Source organism: Protopterus annectens, chromosome 14.part0, assembly GCF_019279795.1.
Source record: "Protopterus annectens isolate FY-2018-M chromosome 14.part0, PAN1.0, whole genome shotgun sequence".
Taxonomy (NCBI): Eukaryota; Metazoa; Chordata; order Ceratodontiformes; family Protopteridae; genus Protopterus; species Protopterus annectens.
Genome location: NC_056748.1, coordinates 194,192,410 through 194,207,350, shown reverse-complemented (window position 1 = coordinate 194,207,350; position 14,941 = coordinate 194,192,410).

The following is a 14,941-nucleotide window of genomic DNA, read 5'->3' as shown; positions in this document are numbered from 1 at the left end:
AGACCTAATAAATAAGGCTATAGGGAATCTCCAAACTCTGGATCCCACACAGTCTGGTTTTGTGAAGGGTAGATCATGCCTACTCAACCTGGGTCGACTTCTTTGAGTAGGTCTCCAGAGCTGTGGATGAAGGCAAGGTGATTTATACAGCCTACCCTGATCTGGCCGAAGCCTTTGATATCATTCTCCACTCAGGAGTCATAGAAAAACTCACTAAGCTAGGTATCAACCCCTATATCACTAGGTGGGTTGTAAACTGGCTCACAGATAGAACCCACAGGGTGAAAGTAGCTGACTCAAAGTCAGACTGCCGACCATTCAAGCATGGAGTCCCACAGGGTTCGGTCCTGGGTCCTCTCCTGCTTGGTATCTACTTCTCTGATGTCCAGGCCAACAAGAAGGGACTCTGGCTGACAAAATTTGCAGATGATTGCAAGTTGGGAGCCATTATTATCTCCCCAAGTGATGTTGACATCCTACAGAAGACCTCACTGAGACCAATGACTGGAGTCAGAACCATGGCCTTAAGCTCAATGCCAAAAAATGTGTCATCACCTTTGAGAAAAACCTGGTTCCCGTGAATTACCATCTCAATGGTAGTCCACGGAACACAGACGGTGTTATAAGAGATCTGGGAACACAGGTTGACAGCAACCTCTCTTTTGACCACCACATTGCCACTGTGGTCAGAAAGTCCTTCTATGTGACACATCTCATTATTAAAGGTTTTGCATCCAGGAAGAAAGAGGTCATTATCTCCCTCTACTCTTCCCTCATTAGGCCAATCATTGAGTACAATGCCCCATTTGGCATGTACCTCAGAAGGCACCTGCAACAACTGGAGAGGCCACAAACGTACTTCACAAAGAGTATCCTAGGCTTTAAACACTTGTTCTACATGGACAGACTCAAAAAACTACAATTATTCTTTGTCTCATATCATCTACTTAGAGACAATCTCTGCTTGAATTACAAAGCCATCTCTGACCCAGCTCTGTTAGAAATGATACATCTAAAGAAATCCCAATCCCTCTCTCCAGAGACCTCAACCTCATTACCACAATCAACAGAACAAGCTGAAGGGACAGGTTCTTAACCCAGTGACTGTCCATGCTATGGAACAGACTTCCCATACATGTCAAGCAGAGCACCTCACTGGTCCGCTTTAAGAGAAATCTTGATGAGTGGATGGTAAATAGAAAATTCATCCTGGGGATCACTCCCGTGGCTCTACTCGACAGAGGCACTGGGAACTAAGGTCAGGTGGCACGGTGCCAGGGTAATCCTATGGGCTAGGCTTGTAAAGGCTCCAGGGCTATAAGCCTAGTACACACATATGAACCTATACCTCTCAACCGTCCAGATTTTTGCAGAATGTCCAGATATTTGCCTCATATGTTTGGTCCATTCCTCATAAAGTTTGTGGTTTTCTGGCAAATCTGTGAGGACTGAAGTTTCTAAATAAGTACACACACAAGTTTCAGACTTTGTATCCTTTTGGAAATGCATGCTAACACAAATCCTGTTATTCTAGCAAAATTCTATTTTAGAAGTGCAATATTTAAAATCTGTCCCTATTTTTGGACCTCTTTCCCCTCATCATTTTAGGTTTTGTCCAGATATCTTGTGCTAAAATGTTAACAGGTATGATATTGGCACAGAACAGTGTGACATCACTATGATTATCACATGTAATTACTTCTCTCTAACATTTAGATATTGTTCTTCATGTACACTAAAGGATATTGACATGTTTCACAGTATGGGATACTAAAGAAATTCACAGTTGTAACCCAGTGGATTTTCAATCAAACTTTCCCGTCACTGCATTCTAGGATGATTGCAGACTTGTATTGTCTCATGTCTGCACAACGTGCATTGACAAGACAAATACACAGACCTTGTAAAGAAGAATAATATTGATGGATTAGGTGAGAATGGGTTAACCAAACTTGTAACATCATTGCAAATGTAAACATTGGACTGAAGACATACATTAACTAACTGAAGTAAATGAGTCAACATCAGTCTGAAATCAAGATAACCTGTTGACAGAATTACGACAACATAAAACAATAATTACTCAATTTTCTGCTTCTCTTTTTTTATTTATTTTAGTATTTGAGTGCAGAGCTGCGTAGCTGAATTGGGCTGCTAATGGCAATCTTAGTACATGCCTAATCATATCTTGAAGTAGTGAACTTAGAATGGGAATTAGCAGTACTCTATGTTCCTCTGTGCCAGATTTCATACAAAGATAAGTTAAATACAGGGCTTCACAATAGGGAGCAACCACTAACATAGAGGCAGAATAATGACGTGCTAAAGAAAGGTGTAGCCAAAACTGACAGCAACAGATATCAGAGAATCCATTCTGAAACATTTTTCAGTCATCTGAATTCAAACCTCTGCAGCGTTCGATGAAAAACGTTTATACCTAAGTACTATCTAAGCACACTGTGTAGAAAGGCATACTTCTGACAGCTAACAGTTGATAGCAGATTTTGGCAGAATTGAATGTATGTATTCAGCCTCATTACTCTATTGATCACTGAAATTTGTACATCAATATTTCAGCTTGTTGAAAAGTACATTAAACTGAATAAATGTAGCTAATCACAGCAGCATGAAGCACACCAGAGTAATGCAGCTGAAGATAGTAAAATGACAAGATATTGCCATAGTTGCATTTGCTGCCTGGCTTGAGGCATTGTGCAAATACAAATACAGAGGTGGAAGAATAATGACACAGAAGGGAGAAGATACACTGACAGGATGAGATGGAGGTATGAATAACATAGCTTGTGACAGAAGAAGTATAATATTGGTTCATAAGAATATGAAGTCAACTGGTACACATAAAATAGTGTACCAAAAACAGACAGTAACACTTGAATAATGTCTGTTTTAGAATCCTTGAAAGTAATCAAAAATCTGTCGACACGTGAGCATCATCTCATCATGCTACAATGCTTTTGCAAATGATGTCTTGATGCACTGTTCAAATGGTATGTTAATGAAATATTGGATATGGACCGAAAATTAGACATTTGCAATTAAATACATAAGAGGAATATGAAGTACAATGAATTAATAAACTACCCTACAACTGTAACTGAACTCATGACACTATGCAAAAACATCAATCTACAAACAGGGTAACTATCTCAACACACCACATAGGAACTCCTACTAGATTACATCCAGCAACCTACGAACTATTATATTAACTGTATCTCAGTACTGACTTTAGTCTGCCTTTTCTCAGTTTTCTCATAGCGCAACATTTTTAAGCACATTTACATGAAAGTAACCAGACCACTGCAGATTAAACTGACATTTTCAGCTTTTGCAATAAGAAGTTAAACAGCATTCATGAACACTCAGCATTGTTGTGCTAGTTCAACCTTCCCGTAAATGCCGAGGACATAAAATGAAGTTTCTTCGATGGGCCATTTCTGGCCATGTGTGATGTGTGTAAATCTGTTTGTCACCAGATTAAACATGTGAGAAAAGGGTGGGTAGGACAGTGGTAAAAATGAAGTTGGCAAGACGAGAGTCGGACACAGGGGAAAGAATACAAGAATTTGCAGGAGAGCCATGGGAGCAGCATAGCTAATAACTTCTTCACAACATCAAATGTACAATTGGACACACAATTTCATGACTTTGGAGATTCACTACATCAATGATAGGTGACAAAAAAACAATAATGTAGTATGATCAATTGAAAATAGTCAAGTGTGACAAGATTTCTCATAAGTGAAGTGGATAATATTTTATAAATATTTATCTAGTAATAAAAAGTAATTGTGGCTTAGGTATTGAACTCACACACATTTAATCTGGTGTTCTCATTGTCTAATGCAAGAAGCAATAGTCATTGGAGAAGACATGCATGCTTGAGATCAAGACTGAGGTATGCCTGTTCAAGACGCTAGTGACTGAAACAAATAAAATAAATGTCTGTCTCGAATTTGGAACGGAGTCATACTTACCTCACGTCTCTCTGAAGCAAGTTAGTCTCCTCATGGTTTGTAGTTATTTCCGCTTCAGCTGTACAGAACAAAAAGTAAAGAAATGTATAAGAAAGTATAATGAGTACTTGCATTGGCTGACTAATCATTAATGCCATATCATAGACAGGTGATTGTTCAATATACTTACACAACTGAGAGGTGTTCACAGTCCTACATTCAGCCTCACACTGATTTAAGAGGTCCTACTTGCGCTTCTTAAGGTTGCTATAGTGATGATGACATTGTTTCCCAGTGTGTGGAATGCCGGTTGCACTAGAGACAAAGTACAGTTGTGTAAACATACCATAAATGTAGATGTTCGAGCGTATTCACTGTTGCAGTCATTACATTTAGGTAATCTGCTGGCAGGTTGCCCTCAGTCAGCCTGAAAAACAAAGCCTTGGGTCCTGCATTGGTTGCTTTCTCCTCTTCCATAACATCAGGTCATCAGAGGTATAAACCATGCAGCCAACACCATTTTATTCAGTTTTTCTTGCCACAGATGTCAGGTGCCCCCCCAAATGGGGAGCAAAAAAAAAAAAAAAAAAAATATATATATATATATATATATATATATATATATATATATATATATAAATAAACAGTAAATATATAAATGCACTTTTAGAAACATAAACTTTACCTTCAACTAAAAGCAAATGCACCACAAAGGCTTTTGGGTATAGTGAAGGAAAGAAAAGGTATAGAAAGGGGGATGGCAGGTGGGTAACCCGGACTGCAACAGTGAATACACTCGAACATCTACATTTATGGTAAGTGTACACAACTGTACTATGTTCTTCGTGTTTCACTGTTGCAGTCATTACATTTGGGTAGAATCCCAAAGCTATGGATGGGAGTATGGAACTAGATAGCATTAGGAGCGGCTATAAGGCCCTGCAGAAATGCAGTGGCAAAGCCTGCCCTGGATTTGGAGAAGAGAGGCAAATAATAATGCTTTGTGAAGGTAAGAACTGAGCTCCAAGTAGCAGCTTCTAGAATGTCTTTGGTTGGAACTCCTCTGAGAAAAGCTGCTGAGGTAGAGGCAGCCCTGGTGAAATGTGACCTGATCCCCTTGGGTACAGGTTTACCATGGTGCAAGTAGCAGAAACGAATGCAGTTGCTTATCCACTTAGAAATATTCTGCTTTGATATAGCCTTCCCCTCCGATCCTGCAGCAAATGCCACCAGTAGTTGCTCAGACTTTCTTAGAGATTTGGTCCTGTTTAAGTAAAATCTTAGTTGTCTGTGTACATCCAATGAATGCAGAATCTGCTCCCCCTTGTTCTGCGGATTTGGGTAAAAAGTTGGCAGGTGAATTGTTTGGTTCAGAGCCACACTGGATACCACCTTAGTCATAAAAGAAGGATTGGTCCCTGTCTGGGTAAATGTAATAAAAGGCTCCACAGCCATGAGAGCCTGTAGTTCTGAAACCCTTCTTGCTGAAGTGATTGCCAATAGGAAAGCTGTTTTCCAAGATAAAAATTTTATATCTGCAGTAGCTGATGGTTCAAAAGGAGGCAGGGTGAGTTTTTCCATCACAAAACTGAGGTCCCATGCAGGAGTTGGTGATCTTCTGGGAGGCCTTAAATTTTTGGCCCCTCTAAGATACTCTTTAAGCAGAGGATGAGAAAGAGGGGAGGCTCCATGTTGTAATGGGCCAAGATGGCAGAGACATGGATTTTTATTGACGAAAAAGATAGGCCCTTGTTAAGCATCTCAGTCAAATATTGTAAAATCTGAGGGATATTTGGCTTTGCTGTGTCCGTTCCTTGTGCTTGGCTCCAAGCACAGAATCTCTTCAATTTATCAGCATAAGATTTTCTAGTACTAGGCCTTCTGGCTTCCAAAATGACATCCATCACAGATTTACTGAGAGGTATTGTTTGAATAATTAAATGATCAACCATGCTGCAAGGTTCAGAGTTTGGAGCTGAGTGTGCAGAATTAGATTGTTCTGCTGAGACAGTAGATGAGATATTTGAGGCAAGTACCAAGGAGGGAGTTGAGACATATTCCTTATAATTGGGTACCTGTGCTTGCGAGGCCAGTCCGGAGCAATTAGGATCATTTTTTTTTTGTCTGACCTTTAGTAAGACCTTGGAGAGAAGAGGCAGAGGGGGGAAAGGCATAGAGTGATAGGTTTTTCCAACTGAAGGATAGGGCATCCACTTTCCATGCTTGTCTGTGATAAGTCCTTGTGCAGAATTTGTCCAGTTGATAGTTTTGGTGAGAGGCAAATAGATCTATGTCTGGGCTCCCCCATTTCTGTGTTACCATGCTGAAGATTTGTGGATCCAGTTTCCACTCGTGCGGGTCCATAAGATTTCTGCTTAGGTCGTCTGCCAGAGTATTTTGTTTTCCTGGCAGGAATTCAGCTTGAAGATGTACTTGGTAAGTCAAAGCTGTGTTCCACAATGCCATGGCTAGTCTGCAAAGGGGGTAGGAATGTGTACCCCCCTGCTTGTTTATGTACTACATAACCATGGTGTTGTCCGTCTTTATCAGTCGTTGTCCTGGATGAAGTAAGTCCTTGAAGGCTGTCAGAGCATTTTGAACAGCCAGCATCTGTTTCTGGCTGATATGCAGATGCATTTGTTTTGGGCTGCATTTGCCGTGAATGCATCTCCCTGACAGGTGGGCCCCCCAAGCATAGTCTGATGAGTCTGTAGTTAGGGTTTGGGTGGCAGGGGGTAGAGTGAATGACGGCCCCTTGTTTTGGTGACATGTTTCTGCCCACCAAAGAAACTCCTGTTGTAGGCAGGGAATGAGAGGAATCATTGTTTCCAGACTGTGGCAATGTTGACTCCATAAACTTTTTAGGAACCACTGAAGTTTCCTCATATGCAGTCTTGCATATGGAATTAGTAGAATGCAGGATGCCATGAACCCCAAAGCCTGCAGAATTTGTCTTGCAGATAACTGGGTTTTTGTTGCCATCTGTTTGAAGTATGTTGTCAGTTGCCTTTGTTTGTCTGGTGTAAGGTAATCCATCGGGCAAGCTTGCACCCAGGAATGTAATTATTTGAGAGGGTACCAGTTGGGATTTCTTTTCATTTATTGTGCACCCTAGGCATGTTAGAAGCCTTTTTACAAATGCCAGATGTTGAAGAAGAGTGTCCTTGTTCTCTGCTTGAATGAGACAGTCATCCAGATAAGGATAAATCTGTATGCTTCTTTGTCTGCAGAATGCAATTACTGGTGCCAGGCACTTTGTAAAGACCCTGGGTGCAGTAGATAAGCCAAAGGGCAGTGCAGAGAATTGGTAATGCAAAAAACCTGCCTTGAAGTGGAGGTATCTTCTGCATGACTCCCTTACTGGGATATGCAGGTATGCCTCTTTTAAGTCTAGAGTCACTAACCAAGCGTTCCTGCCCAGCATAGGCAGTAGCTGTTGTAAAGTCAGCATTTTGAATTTTGGAATGTCCAGGAACATGTTCAAAATGGATAAGTCCAGTATTGGACGCCAGGCATTGTCTTTTCTGGGTACCAGAAAAAGTCTTGAATAAAAACCTTGTCCGTTTTCCTTTTCTGGCACTGGTTGAATAGCCCCCATATCCATGAGGGACATAACTTGTTTCTGAGTCTCTGCCCATTGATTTTGTGGCAGATCCGGCCATCCGTTTGGAAATGGCAAAGTATGGAAATGAAATCTGTACCCCTGGGATACTATGTTTAATACCCACTTGTCCTGGGTAATTAACTGCCAATTTTGAGCATGAAGTGCTAAATTTTCCCCCCAAGGGGGCTGCCAAAAGATAAGTGCTTGGTAAAGGTAGAGGGAAGTCATTGAGACTGCTTACTGTAAGGTTGTGATTTGTTTCCTCCAGATTTGGAGGTGGAGGCACCCCATTGCTTTGACCTGTAAGAACCCTGTGATTGGTATCTAGAGCCTTTTGAGCACCTGGAATTGCTTGAGAGGCTCTGTTGGACACAGGAAAGGACCAATTTTTAGTAGGCCAGTGCCTACTGAACCCGGGTGGCTGTACTTGTAAAAAATCTTTTACAGTTTACATAGATTTAGCTTTGTCTTCCATTTTCTTTAAAACCTCTTCAGCCTTATTACCAAACAGAGTATCATGCTGCAAAGGGGCATCCAACAATTTAGCTTTAACATGATCAGGCAGATTTTGCTCCTTGAGCCAGGCATGCCTTCTAATCACAGATCCAGTAACTGCGGCCCTGCAAGAGGCCTCCAAGGAATAAAAACCACATTGCAAATATGCTTTCCAACCTGTTCTGCTGAATGCAATAATTCCTGTAATTCTTTATTTTCCACACAATCAGAAATCAACATCATTTTCTGTCTCAATAAGCCCATAACATGCTGTTGATATTTAAGCATATGAAACTGGAAGTTTAAGGCCCTAACTGCCAAGGTTGCAGATGTAAAAACCTTCTTTCCCCATCTATCCACCGCCCTGGAATCTCTAGCAGAGGGGGTAGGATTTTTGGCTGTAGAGGCCTTTACACCTTTGGGACCATGTGAGAATGTCTCAGGATCAGCGACAGGATTTTTAAATAGAAATTTGTGGGAGTCAGTAACCCTGTAATATCTGTCTGACTTACTAGGAGCTGGAGGTAGGGAATCAGGAGCCATGCTTGATTCCGAAAACACATCATCAACAATGTCTAATACAGGAGGTATTGCCAAAGTCCTATGCTGAGGAAGAAGAAGGAAATCCCTAAGCCTCTTTTTTGATTCAGAGAAATCCTGACTCTCCCAATGAAAATGTTCCCTTAAAGTATGCAAGGTTTCTCCAAAAGAATAATCCTCAGGAGGAGATGCAGATGGGATGGATTATTCTGTATCAGAATCCTCATAGGGTGGAATAGAAAATTCCTGATCAGAAGAGAAATCAGAAGAAATAGAAACCTGATCTGAAGATTCATAATCAGTGTCTTGCCTAGGCCTCTTAGCAGGGGGGGGGGGGTTGGGAACCCCTAATCAAGGTAATTAAGTCCTCAGCCATTTTGATCATTTGTTTTTTAGGCGTAGGGGCCTGAGCATGTGACTCATGCATCAGTTTTTTAGACACAGAAGATGTTTTTGATCTTGTTTTTGAGGCTGGCGTCGGTTTTATATAAACATGTTGAGACCTGAAAACACCCTCAGAAGCTGGTGCCTGCTCAGTGGCTCCGGACCCATCTAAGGGAGAGACATCTGCGGCTTTAATACTCTGAGATTCTCGTGGCATACAGGACTCCACATGGGTCTCGCTAGGGGCCTGCGACTCAAAAGTAGTGGGTGTCAGGGGCTGTGAAATCACCTCACTGAGTACCGGCAAACCGGCGACTGGTTTAGAAGTTTCGTCATCGGTTTTGGACCTTGACGGTATGTCTCTGTCTTTTTCTTTGCGTTTTTTTGCGAACTCCGGTAGTAGGATTGCTAACCGACGACATTTCAGGGTAATTAAATCTGGATCCAAAATATTTAGAAGCAAAAATATACTGATGCTTAATCGTGCTTTGGTTAAATCTAGCACAAAACTGACAGCAAGGCACGTTATGATCTGGGCCTAGGCAAGGAATACAGTACAAATGAAAATCCTTATGCGGTATTTGCTTCCCACAAGTAATGCAATTATTAACTTTTACTGACATCGGTAAGGAGCAAGAAAAGGTTTCCCCAATGGGGTACTTAGCATTAGTTGAAAACTTTGGTTCTGAAACTCGAATGCGAAAATTTCAGAAGTCGGCCGACCGGCACTTGTGAACTGCTTCTGCTTTGGGCACCGCGCAGCAAGAAAGACTGAATAAAATGGCATTGGCTGCATGTTTTATACCCCTGACAACCTGATGTCATGGAAGAGGAGACAGCAACTGATGCTGGACCCAAGACTTTGTTATTCAGGCTGACTGAGGGCAACCTGGCAGCAGACTGCCCAAATGTAATGACTGCAACAGTGAAACACGAAGAACATCCTTGACTAAGCTATTCGATGCCTGAGCCTTATACTGAGAGACAGTATAATTCCCCCTGCAGCGACTACAGCTGTAGCACTTCACAAGGAGTGCCACAAATATCCTGGACTCCTCAGCACACCACCTTTGCATCATTCTCTCCCTTGCCAGCCACATCTGCAAAAGTCATGCTAAAAAAGATGTCTGAATTAGTATTCATTTCAGATGTCATGTGTAACTTCTTGTGCTCAAAAATGCACAGCCTTGCCAACTGCATTTTTCCAACTGAAAGTGGATTTATTCTGTGGCAGACACATTGGTACTACTTACATCACATAGCAGCAAAGGTGTAAAACATGGCATTCAGTTTTAGCATGTGTGATGCTCAACCTATTGACACACGTTCCAGTGTTCAGAAATGGAATGCTTAATGGCATTTGCAGACTGGAAAGAGATAGAGGATGAACTGTGACATATTGTGATGTTGGAGCTTACATGATTTTAAAATATTGTTGTACAAGCTAGGAATCAAACCCATTGGATAACATATGCAAAAACTGAAAGTTAGCTTATTAATTGACATTTCCATAGGAGAAGTATTTTAAGCACAGAAATTAGAGATATACTAATTTCAGAATGAATGGATATACACTTCAGAGAGGTATGTATGTGTCTGATTTTGGGAATGCATTCTTATGAAAAAGTCAGTATTTACGTTTGTATATAGATTTCAGTTGGATATAGTTGAATGGCCTGAGTAATACAAGTTGAGATATGTTACATACATACTTCACATTACTTACATGTGCTAAATACATAGCTAGGACATGTGGTGAGTCATGATGATCATAACAAAAACATTGTGCCCATTATGGATATGCAAGTGAATTTTAAATTAAATACCATCATTGTCATGTTTAAGAAATTGGGCACACGTTAGCTGGAGATTATATGTGAAGCACTAATGACATGAAGAAAAACAAGATGGTGCTAAGAATGGCAGCCTCAGTTCAGTTCTCTGTAGTATTCTGTTTGTTTTTGTTTATTTGTGCTGTTGTTTGGTGTTCAACTGTAATTAAGTATACTTGTGAAGAATTGTTAAATATTCGCCAGTTCATTTCATGCAATTTGATACCAGATTTTCACAAGTAAGAAATGTTCTTATTCCTCTTACTTACTTGAACACCCAAGAAGATTCCCTTCTAAGTCCCTCTCCCACTTACTGCTCCACCAAATCATACCTCCTCACAACCATGACTATTTTAAAATCCTTTCTATTCTTCTCCTACTTCCATTATCTCTTCTTCTCTCTCACACACCCTTTACCATTTATCAACCTCCATATAACAAAGACCCAACATACCCCTTACCAACAGCTTCTCTACTCCCCAACACTCAATAACTATCTCTGCTTCAATTTTCTCTTTGAACACACCACTACCCAAAATTAAAATTCCCCCCTCCCACCCACTTCACATACATAAAAAAGCAAAACAAAGCACCTTACCAACTACCTACCTAAATATAAACTCTATCACTTCTCAGAAACCCTGCTTCTCTCAGGTGACATACACCCTAATCCTGGACCAAGTTCCAACCGTACCACCATTATCACTACCACTCCCAACCTAGGCAACACATCCTTTCCAAACAAACATATTTCCTTTTACTCAATGAATATTCAACGTATTCTCAATAAAGTCAGCCAATTCCATGCCTGGATATCAAATTATACTCCTGTGGATTCTAAAACGGTGGACGGTCTGTGAACACATGAGCTGTGCTACTCCTTAAACTACAACTTCAATCTGACCTTTTGCCAACACATCGTGCAAGGAAAATACACAACAATTGCAGAGACTGAGAAAGGGAAATATATTAAACCTTTCCCACTCAGTATTTCATTCAGAAAAGTTCTTTCCACTTAAAAATGTTACTTACAGGCTATAGGAGCCGGAGCCACATGGTATCTACATTACATCTCTAACAAAAGCCTAAACAAGAAAACAAGGAATTAATAGATCAGAAGAACAGATCAGAAGGACTTTACAGTCTTAAAAAAACTTGAATTCTCATAAAAACATACTTCTCCAAACAATATTTTTGTTAAACTGAAATGGCTAATCAAAGAGAACAAATGGAAACCCAGATTACTAAAACCAAGCTGTCCCAGATAGCCTTGCCAGAAAAGGATACCCCATCTAAAAGACAGAAAACAAATAAACCTCAACAAGACTCTCTCAAATATTCCCTGAGGTAGAAACAGGATCAAACCCTTACTACTGAAGACCTCAAAACAGCACTGCAACCATTACAAACAGAAATTCAAGGCTTCTCTCACAAACTTGTTTCATTTGGTACTAACTTAGATCAGATAATGACACGCTTAGAACAAAATGAGGCCAAAACCTTGGACAATGAGATAAAAATTCAAAACATAAAACAAAATCTACAATCTAACTCTACCTCCATTAAGGATTTACAACAAAAAATGTTACATCTTGAAGCAAGAAGCTGTCATAACAACATCATTATAAGAGGTATCCCTGAATCTTTTGACAATACTCAAATCACTGCAATAACAAATACTGGATAATAAAGAGCTGTGGAAAGATATAATCACAGAAAGAGCTCACAGATCGCTCCAATGCTCTCAAATCACAGTTAATCCAAGACAATTTTGTGTAAGACTTCTAAATTCAGATCATGCCCAAAGCATCCTCATGGCCTTTAAATCTAAATGAAACATTTCCTGGAGGGGTCATAAAATTACCATTTTACAAGACCTACCCTTGGAAATTAAGCTGAAATGACAAAAGCTCTCAAATATTGTGCTTACTTGGTGGAAAATAAAATATGCTTTCAAATGAAATACCCAGCTACCTTAATTTCCATCACAATGGCACCAAGATTCAAACTGAAACCCCCGAGGAAGCAAGAACTGTATTCCTTTGCATTTTCAAGCACAACCCTGCATGAAAAATCTTACCTTCCATAGTCTCTTTAATGTTGAATTATATCTCTTTCGGTTTCTCAGGAGGAATTATTTCTTATATTTCGTTCTACTTGTTTTTTATCCCTGAAAAGGGATATTCTATTAACAGTACCACTGTAAAATTACATTCCCATGGTAACTCTGATGTCAGACACATGGACGAACTTTAACCCCTTCATCTCCTGCAGTCAAACTTAAATCACTTCCTGTTCTCTGCACTCAACTGTGACCTACTGACAGAGGAATGAGGGCTGAACATGCTACCACTTTGGTAGAATGGTCAGTGGTGCAAGTGGTGTGATGACCCATTACATCCCTGGATTCTCCGGACTAGTGATACGATAACATACAGCATTTTAGGGGATGAATTTATCCATCTTGCTAAACTTCGGTATGTGCAAGAACATTCAAATACTTAAGTATTGACTGGAATTATTATATCTAGTTGCTAAACCCGGCTGAGTTACTCAAACAGCAAAAACCTGCTAACGTACTTATCTTGCTCAGAACTAGAAGCTAGCATGGATGTTAGTGCATCATAATTGCTGAACTCTCTCTAACTCGTTTCTTACTGTTATTATGCTATAATTGTAGCTTACCTTTGTTGTTAACACAGTTCCTGTTCAATGCTTCAGGGGGATGGGGGGAAGGAAGGGAAAAAAAAGAGTAAAACGCAAAAGGGAGGGGGAAAAATCATTAGCTCTATAGTCAAATGTTTTTGGTATGTATTAATGATCAAAATTCAAGTTCTGCTACCTATATAAGAGAAACCTCCAAGTGCTGGAAATAACCTTTGATAACTTCACAGCCACTTATGGATCTACAGATATACTTGGTAATTTGAGTGGATCACTAATACTTGGGTAGCAACGCTTTTGTAGTGTTTTCAGGTTGTTCTGATATACCGCTTTTATTGGAGCTTTTGACTTAATTATGACAATTTTATTATTGTTGTCAAGATAGGCCTGTTTTAACCGATGGTATTACTAATAATCTTTCTGTTTATATTTCTTCAGCAAGAATAGTCTTGTTGTTATTGATAGGTAGGAGGTTAGATACAACCTTCAATTAACTAGTAATAGTCAATAAGAGGAGCTAATCACTGTGTATAGCTGATGTTTGTCCACATTTGGAACAAGCTAGGTAGTTTTTTTATCCCTCTGCCATACACTTCTTTCACCTCAGGCCTAAATCTAGCAACTTCCCGTAATACAACAAACATATACATATTCTTTCAGAGGGATGGGTGGTTAGGCACCTGCATAGGGTTTAAGGGTTTAGAAGTCCCCTTACTAAAATTATCTCCGAATCTTATAAGTTTAAGTACACACATGCAGTCTTACAAGTCTAAGCTAAGTAACACTCATAAAACAGATTTAGATTATAATAATGATTACAACTGAATTGTGGAATATTAAGGGGCTCATAGATAAAAAAAGAAAAATGTAATCATGCACCTCACATTCCAAAATAAATGGAATATAACATATTTACAAGAGACCCATATGACTAACGGGTTTTGGAATAATTACAGAAATAGGAAATGGGTGAAGCAAATTGCTGCTGGTTATGACTCATTGTCTAGGGGGTAGCAATTATAATAAATAAATATTTTCAAGGGGAGATCACCTCCACCTAAAGTGATCCTAATGGAAGATGGTGTTTATTTACCTGTAACTACCCTATGCTAAATAAACCTTTACTTTTTGTAAACGTATATAGTCCCTGTTCCAACCAGTATCTTTTTATTTACAATATTTTCAATATCTTAGCAAATTATCAGAACCATTTATGCATCTTAATGCATACTTGAGGCCTGGAGAACCAGGCATGATAGATGTAAACCTTATTATAATGAGAATATTGTTCCCTTACAGATGGAAGTTAGTAGGAATGATGTTGGGCGTAGCACCAATAATGTGCTATGGATGCCTTTAACCTTTGTTAGTGACATTAATGTGGTATGTGAGGTTATTAATAAGAACTGGGACAATTTGTCTACAGTTGAAGGGTTTAAAAGGGT